At 41.4% G+C, this 8,852-nt stretch overlaps 1 long non-coding RNA gene across 1 annotated transcript; it reads left to right on the top strand.

Annotated features, from left to right (window-relative positions):
• The first annotated feature begins 3,061 nt into the window (after positions 1–3,061).
• On the top strand, positions 3,062–8,601 carry LOC125361801. The gene is made up of 3 exons (XR_007212993.1): positions 3,062–3,814; positions 6,906–7,066; positions 8,575–8,601. It is a non-coding gene; the product is annotated as an uncharacterized LOC125361801 (long non-coding RNA).
• Positions 8,602–8,852: the final 251 nt, after the last annotated feature.

The following is an 8,852-nucleotide window of genomic DNA, read 5'->3' as shown; positions in this document are numbered from 1 at the left end:
TCTATTATTTGAGTCACTTCCAATTTTGGCTCTTTACTGGTTAACTGGACATAGATTTGCTGGCTAATCAGATTTGTCTCTGACCCTCAATCCTCAGATTTCAGCCTCCTAAGTAGCTAGCATTATGGACCTGACTCACTGATAGTTTTTGTTATAGTGAATATTACTTGTCTCTAATTCATGAGTAGAAAGTCTAGACTGCCTACCCTATGATCTCATAGTTTTGAACAGGACCCATTATCTTAGTATTGCTTTCTGAGACTTCACTTACTCATAGGCAATTATGCTCCTAAATATTAAATAAACTCCAGAAATAAGCACTTTATAAGTTTTCAATTGCATGTTATTTGTGAGAAGTGTGGTGAAATTTTGTGCTGTGCCACTCTGTCCTGTCTAGGATGTGAATCATCACTTTGTCTACTGTACCCATACTGTATATGCTACCTTCCTATTAGTTAGTCATCTCCATTATTAGTATCTCTATTATTAGTCATCTCCATTATTAGTACTGGTATCACAGTGTTTGCATTCAAGTAACACTTACTGTATTTACTCAACAGTGGTCCAAACAAGCAAAAGTCCATGAGCAGAGAGTAGTTATGCTAGTAACTTAGATATCCTTCCTTTAAGTGAAAAGGTAAATGTACAATAAAATATTTTGAGAGAGAACAAGAGACTGTGTTCATCTAACTTTCATCATAGTATATGGATACAATTGTATTATTTGAATATTAATTATCATTGCTAGTCCCTTACTGTGCCTATTTCATAAATTAAACTTTATTATAGGAATGTACATGTGTAAAAAATAGAGTACATATGGGGGAGGGGTTGCTACCAAGTCTTGAGGTGTTCACAGAAGTTTTGGACATGTCCCGCATGGATAAGTGGAGCTACTCTAAATAACATATTGGGAAAGTTAGGTTATCTGAGCTACTTGCTCAGTGCAAGAAATGAAAAAGATAGCAGCCCTTCCTTCCTTCTTTCCATCCTCCTTCCTTCCTTTCCTTCCTTTCCTTCCTTCCTTCCTTCCTTCCTTCCTTCCTTCCTTTCCTTCCTTCCTTCCTTCCTTCCTTCCTTCCTTCCTTCCTTCCTTCCTTCCTTCCTTCCTTCCTTCCTTCCTTCCCTTCCCTTCCCTTCCCTTTTCTTCGCTTCCATTCCCTTCCTTCTTTCCTTCTCCCTCTCACCCCTCTCGCACACACAAGGCAATAAAATAAAACTATAACATTCTTTAAAAAAACTTTCTGCAGGAAAATTAAAAACAAATAAATGACAAGCCTTTGATTTGTAAGACTATTCTTTGAAGACTTGATTGTTGACTTCAAGGCAAATTCCAATCTTGGTAAGTAACCCCCATCCCCAGCTCCAATCCACAATTTTATTACCAACTCTTTCATCCTCTGCCCAGCCCTACCCAATGATCTCCATGCTTCAGGGAAACGAGGTTCACACAGAGGCTGGCTATCCTTGATCCAGGAAGTCACCTTTATATTAATTCTAATGCCTGCCTGACTAGAGAAGAAAGGATAAATGATCTAATAAGATGGTTTGTGTTAAGTTGTGATCTAACATGTGTCTTTTCTCAAAGTACATAGGGCATTGATGTGTTGGAGTCCATTCTAACAACAATGGCCTTTTTTAGTGTGTGTGTGTGTGTGTGTGTGTGTGTGTGTGTGTGTGTGTGTGTGTGTGTTGGTACTGGAGCTTAAACTCAGGATCTCTCTTCCTTTCCTTGGCTTTTTCACTCATGGTAGTATGGCTCATGGTAGTATTCACGCATGGAGGTATGGCTCTTGAGCCATACCTCCAGCTTGGGCTTTTGCTGGTTAAATGGAGATAAGAATTTCATGAATGTTCTGCCCAGCCTGGCTTCAAACCATGATCCTCAGATCTCAGCCTCTTGAGTAGCTAGGATTACAGCTGTGTTCCACCACCACCTAGCTAACAATGGCCATTTTTAATTATCCACGAGCCATATTCTTCTTGCCCTTTTTTGTATTTGATCAAATAACCATGAACAGTAGGAACTCATATGCAGACAGTAACATCGCAATTTGAAGTGTTAGGTAGGGAATTGAAACCCAGGACCTGTTACTCCACATCTGTGTATCATAGTTTCCCATGCATTCAAGTAATCAGAAAGCCCACTGCACATTGACTTCTACAGGAATGAGGAAATGAACTACCTTCCATAGGAGGAAGTTCAAGGACAGGGTGACTCCGGGTAAGGGCACTCAAGGCTCCACCTTTGCTTCTGTTGGTCTGTCCAACAGAAGGTTAGTATGTTGGCTTGTTGAAAGAGGAAGGGAGAAACAACAAGCAACACTTTATACAATTCTATTCCTGAGAAATAAAAAGGGAGCTTCTATTTATACACTCTTGGGAGCAAGAAAATTATACCACTCCTTAGGTCTCTCCCCATATTGCAATGGTGGGAATTCAATGGTCATAAGCCCTTTGCAAAACTAATTCCTGGCAAGGAGATGAAGTAACCTTGGTTGGCCCAAGTAAGTAAGTTAGTAAGTATTGTAAAAGAGTTGGAAGAGCTTAGGTCTAGGGGGAGTGTGGTGAGAAGTTCTAGCGTTTAATTCTGGTTTTGATATCTACTTGGCAATGGAAACTTGCTAGCTCACCTCACAGCTTACCTTTGGCTTATTGGCAAAACCGGACAGATGATACCTGCCTACTGGTCTCAAAAGCAGTGTTGAGAAACAGCAATGAGGTAATGTCTGGACAAGCATTTTGCAAACTTTAGCTCCCTATTTAATGTATGGTATTGCTCCTTTTAAATCATTAATAGAACTGTTGGCCATAAGACACTCTCAATTACGTTTATGTGTGATATTTGATTTCATCAACAGAATAATTTAGAATTTACAAGAGCTTTACAAGCCCAAGCGTTTTGAGAATGGGAACCGAACTGAGCTAAAGATGACAGGTGGATAGGAAATATTTTGGAGGGAGAATCAATGGGTCAATCTAATTGGTCTAGAAACTAACTGAGCTCAGGTGCCAGTGGCTCATATCTGCACTCCTTACTTCTCAGGAGGTTGGGACCTAGAGGATCACGGTTTGAAACCATCCCCGGAAGAAAAGTCCATGAGACACCATCTCCAGCTGACCAGCAAAACACCATACTGGAGACATAACCTAACTGGAAGAGTGCCAGCAATGAGCAATAAAGCTGCGTAAGAGTGTAAAATCTTGATTTCAAAATCTTGCGCTGGCCAAAAATAAAAAAGAAAGAAAGAAAATCAACGGAGGAGGGGAGGAATTCTTGGAATTAGTTCTGGCCTCAGAACTTTTAGCTCTCAGGGCTCAAATAAAGTCATCAAGATCTGGTCTTCACGACTCCTCAGGTTGTCTTCAGAGCCAGCTTCCTTCCCTTTCAGCAGCTCTCCGTCACTCGCTTGTATTTCCTGAGGATTGGCTCTGCAAGGGAAGGATTGCCCTTTCATCACTCCCGCACGCCCCCTGGAGGCTGATCCCATTGTCCATGGATGAGGGGACCCTGCTGATGGGATCAGACCGTCTCTGGTCTTCCATTTCCTGTGGTCGTCTAACTCTAAGCCACTGTGAGATGCGGTCTTGATGACTTACATCAGGTTTCATTTTGATGAATTCTTATTAAGCACAAGACACTAATTCAAAACAATGATGCGTTCTTATTCTACTTCATGAACCATTTTCTAGGACAAATTTCTTTGAGGACCTGACACACAAGTGAATGCATGAAATAAAGAAAACAAAGATCAATTTTAGGGCACTATTCCGACTGACGAGTACAATGAGCACATCACTGCTGATTTTTAAGGTAAGAGGTAGGAGTTGTCTGAGAGCTCTGGAAAAGAACTATTAGCTATGTATTGGAGCAACTTTTGCCTCAGAATGACCTAGAGAGGGGACTGAATGCCAACCAGGTGCCCACATATCATTTGTATTCTTTCAAAAAAAATAACAGGAGCCATTGGTGGGCTTTGGTGGCTTGTAATCTCAGCTACTAAGGAAGCCGAGATCTAAGGCTTGTGATTTGAAGCAAGTATGGGCAAGAAAGTCCATGAGACTCTTTTCTCCAATTAATCATTAAAAAAGTCAGAAGTGGAGCTGTGGTTCAAGTGGTAGAGTGCTAGCCTTTAGTGAACAGAACTAAAGGATAGCCCTCAGGTCCTGTGTTCAAGCCCCAGCACTGGCCCCAAAAGAAAAATAATTCATAACACCTTCCCCTCCAACCCCCTCACAAACAGCAACAAAACAAGAGCTATATACCTGACCTGAACAATCTTCTCTTTGCATGTGGTGTATAAATGCATATTTAAGTTCATATGGGATGGGGTGTAAATATGCTAGGAGAGCTTACCTATTTCAGAGAGTACCACAAACATTTCTTTGGTAAGGAATCAGTCTGTAAAGTGAATCTCTTGCTCTTGATGATACGGTGTGGATCCATTTTTACATACTGGTTTGCCTTACAGGTAAGAATATATACTTGGACTACATTAAGGAAAGATATTGAATCTCATTATGAGATTTTTAAATTTGGGTCTGTTTTTATGTTAGAGAAAAATGTCTATTTGAAAATTGCTAAAGGTGAGCTGGGAATATGGCCTAGTGGCAAGAGAGCCTGCCTCTTATACATGAAGCCCTGGGTTCAATTCCCCAGTACCACATATATGGAAAACAGCCAGAAGTGGCGCTGTGGCTCAATGGCAGAGTGCTAGCCTTGAGCAAAAAGAAGCCAGGGACAGTGCTCAGGCCCGGAGTCCAAGGCCCAGGACTGGCAAAAAAAAAAAAAAGAACTGAAAATTGCCAAAGGTATAAATGCAAGCAGAACACTGGTGGCTTGTGACTGTAATACTAGCTACTCGGGAGACTGAGATCTGAAGATCTAGGTTCAAAGCCAGTTGAGGCAAACAAATTTGAGAGACTCTTATCTCTAATTAACCAGCAAAAGCTGCAAGTGGAGGTATGGGTCAAGTAATAGAGCATCAGCGGTGAATGGAAAAAGCCAAGCAAGATCACAAGGTCCTGAGTTCACGCCACAGTACTGGCAATCAATCAATCAATCAATCAATAAAAGTAAACGTAAACATGCAAAGAGACAAAAATGTTGGAACACTTGAGCTTTGACTTTGCAAAAGCAGATCGAATGCACTGCTCTTGCCAGAGCTGGTTGTCCCAGGACAATAAGCAGTCTTATAACCAACAGTTTCTGGAAGACTACAAGCTTGCTGTAATATAGTAGCTGGATTTGCGACAAATGAGCGGCAAGACTGTCTGCACATAGCACGCATTCAGTAACAATTCCTTGGGTGAGTGAAGGAGTCAGGGAACGATAGAATGTGTTCCCTTTCGGAACTTCTCTGGGAGATGATTCTGCCGGAGCTCTTCATTGGACCACAGGGAGACTGCCACCTTGCTTACTGGGAAGCTAGGAAACAAGGAGTTATGCAGATAGAATGTTAAACTTTTATCCACCCCAGCCAACTCCTTCCAAATTTATTTCGAAGTGCTTCCAACTCTTTTCACACAGAGACACATACACACATCCCAAGGAAAGAATTTAGGAGGCAAACCCAGTAAACAATAAAAAAATTAATTCTTTATTGAATATTTAACACTAAGGAAAAATGAAAAGTTGGGGGTATTAGTGGTGATTTAACAATTAAAAAAAAAACACCCAGAGATCCAAAGTCCAGTGCCCAAAGGACTCATCCCTTTCCCGATCCTGTGTCTCTGCTTGCTAGGAGAGACTCTGGAGGGCTTCTAATGCAGAGAGGATGGGGCTTGTAACAGCGGGGTGATAGTGTTCTGTGTGTTTGCTTGGTGGTACTGGATTTGGGTAAACAGATTTCCACTTGCTAGACAGGTGTTCCACCACTTGAGTCACATCCCCCAGCCTATTTTACGTTACTTATTTTTCAGGTAGGGTCCTTGTGTTTTTGTCTGAAGCTAGCCTGGACTGTGATCTTACCTGCACCTCCCACAGAGCTGGGACGGCTGGCACATGTTACTATTTCCAGATTTTTGTTTGTTTATTGAAGCAGGTTGGCCAGGTTTCCCAGGTTGACCTTGAACTTCAGTCATCCTGATATCAGACTCCCGAGTAGCTAGAATTACATATATGAGTCACCCTGCCCAAACTTATTGGTGTTTTGGGATTCTGTTGATGGGTGATTAAAGATAACAAAGATAGCTCAGTCTTCTTTTTCTAACATCTACTATTTTTATTTTTCACGCAAGAGTAGGGAATAAGGTAGGGGTAGGTCATAGAAGGCCCAAGGAATCATTTGGTATATGATAGGACAGGCGCTGACGCTTCAGGGTGCAGGCTTCTATTTGCATTTATGATTTTATATGACCTACAAATGATGTTATAAATATCCAATTGCGCCCTTGGCAGAAAAAAGGTTCCCCACCCTTGGTAGGGCCAGGCTCACAGTTTCTAGTTTTGACCTGAAGTTTGGACATCAGGAATCAAAATATCTTGAATAAAAGAAAAATAAGAGGAAAAACACAGGTATTTCAAGAATCAAAGTCTGACCCATAGTGCAAGATCTTAACTGGAGTGTGGGAAAGAAATAACATTCCAACGCAGGACTTGGGTGAGGTATATGTGAAGGAGGAAGAAAAGGAGGGAGAGGGAAATGGGAGACAGAGACAGACAGAGAAAGACACACACACACACACACACACACACACACACACACATACACGCACGCACGCATGCACGCACACACAGTTGGATCTCTGAAGGCTTTGGTCTAGCCTGGTTAGATGGCACCTGTAGGAGGAATTGTCTTCCTTTGGAAATATGACTCACTGACTGAGCCAAGGGTCTCTCTGCATTTGCTCTGACAGCTTGTTTTGCTGGTTTCATAACAAGACTGCTTCTTCTTAATCTTCAGAGCCCACTTCTGGAGCTGAGACTCAAGCTCTGCTCTCTTGTACCCAGAGGGCTACCTGGTGATCATTAGACTTCTCCACTCCCCACGTCAGTCCAAGGTCACCAACACTGTCCCAGGAGCGGCGTGTGTGTGTACTGATGGCCAAGGAGCAATCTCCCCAGGTCTCTCGTCCTTGTTTTCCTCAGTGTTCCACACTTTTAGAATTCTACTACAATTTCTCCTGTTGAGCTTCTCAGTAGTTTTTAGAGACATGTATGAGAATTATCAGGATTATTTGTGTAAATTGACTCTAAAGTTCTTATATTCTGTTTGGTGTTCTAGGCACTAATAACACAGCTACGTAGTGTTTGAAGTCTCAGCCTATGATGATTTCATTACGATATATGCATTTTTGGTTATACATTGCATTCTACCAAAATGTTTCTTAAAAATTGAATGCATTAATGGATTCAGTATTTATGTTTAAAAACTTAAGAAAAATATTTAATATACTTGATAATGTTTGAGAGTCTTCATACTAAGGGGAAATATACAAAAGATAAATATTGGGACAATTAGCTGGGTGCCTAGCCAGTGGCTCACACTGTAATCCTAGCTACTCAGGAGGCTGAGATCTGAGGGTCAAAGTTGAAGCTATTCAGGAAAGTCCGGGAGACTCTTGTCTCCAGTTAACCACCCTCCCCCGCCCCCCAAAAAAACCAACAACAACCCTGGAAGTGGAGCTATAGCTATGTGGTAGAGTGCCAGCCTCGAGCAAAATGCTTTCGGACAGCACCTAGGTCTTGAATTCAAGCCTTAGCATAGGCACAACAATAATTAGGACTACTCAAGAATGTCATGCGCCCATTGTGCTATTTCCTGTACTGTTTTGTCCAGTTACTCATGAGCACCCATCTTCAGGTGCATCAGTCTAGAGAGCAGGATCCTAATAGCTCAAGGGACACCCTTGGCCCAGCCTTTGTGCTGCTGCCTCTTGTCTGCTGAGAGCTGGTAGTAATGTTTATCTGGAATGGCCTCATGTGTTGAAGGCTTGGTCCCAGCAATGATAGTAATGGGAGGTTGCTGAAACTTTAGGGGGGGGACCTAGAGAAAGGAAGGGAGATGCACGTTCTCAGTAAAGTGTAGTCAGAATTTTTAGCTGAGAGGGAGAAGGATGAGGATGGATGTAGGTGTTTAAGGAAAGAGAACACGTATGAATTAGTTGGCTCAAGGACTGGGAAATGACCTTCCTGGGAATGCTTAGCTGGTGCTCCATAGCAGTGCTCCATAGAGGTTGTGGACATAGATTAAAAAGAATTTAGAACAGTGTATGAAGCACAGCAGGTGCTCAGGAAACATTTTCTGAATTAACAAATTCCCTGGGTTGCTTTTGACAAAATACAGCCTACAATTATTTCTCTATTTTATAATTTAATCACAGATGAGCTATTGTATAAAAATATTTTATTCAAATACTAATTCTGCTTCTACTTGGGTTGAATAATCTTTATCTCAGGTCTCCTTAGTGAGATTTAAATTCTCTCAAAGGTAAATACCAGTTTACTAATTCTCTTCTCCATAGTATCTATCAGAACAGAAGCCATAGAATCAATGTTAAACATCTTTTTTTTTTTTTTTTAGTAATTTAGCACATTCTATTGCTTATTTGAAAATTCATTTCTTTTTAAAGATAGTCTATGAGGCCTAAAAAGAGACTTCTCTGAAGAAGAAATGAGAATGGCCAAGAGACCACCAAGAAGTGCTCTACATCCCAGCCACAAAAGAAATGCAAATCAAAACAGCACTGAGATTCCACCTCACCCCGGTTAGAATGGCTATCAGGAAAACTAATAATAACAACTGCTGGAGGGGATGTGGCCCAAAGGGAACCCTACTACATTGTTGGTGGAAGTGTAAACTTGTTCAACCACTGTGTGTGGGACACACCTGGATCAGAAAGAGGAAGTC

The sequence above is a fragment of the Perognathus longimembris genome, chromosome 13 (genome assembly GCF_023159225.1).
Source record: "Perognathus longimembris pacificus isolate PPM17 chromosome 13, ASM2315922v1, whole genome shotgun sequence".
In the NCBI taxonomy this organism is placed as follows: Eukaryota; Metazoa; Chordata; class Mammalia; order Rodentia; family Heteromyidae; genus Perognathus; species Perognathus longimembris.
Note: the sequence above shows the minus strand (reverse complement) of the source record. Positions and strands in the feature narration are given on the sequence as shown.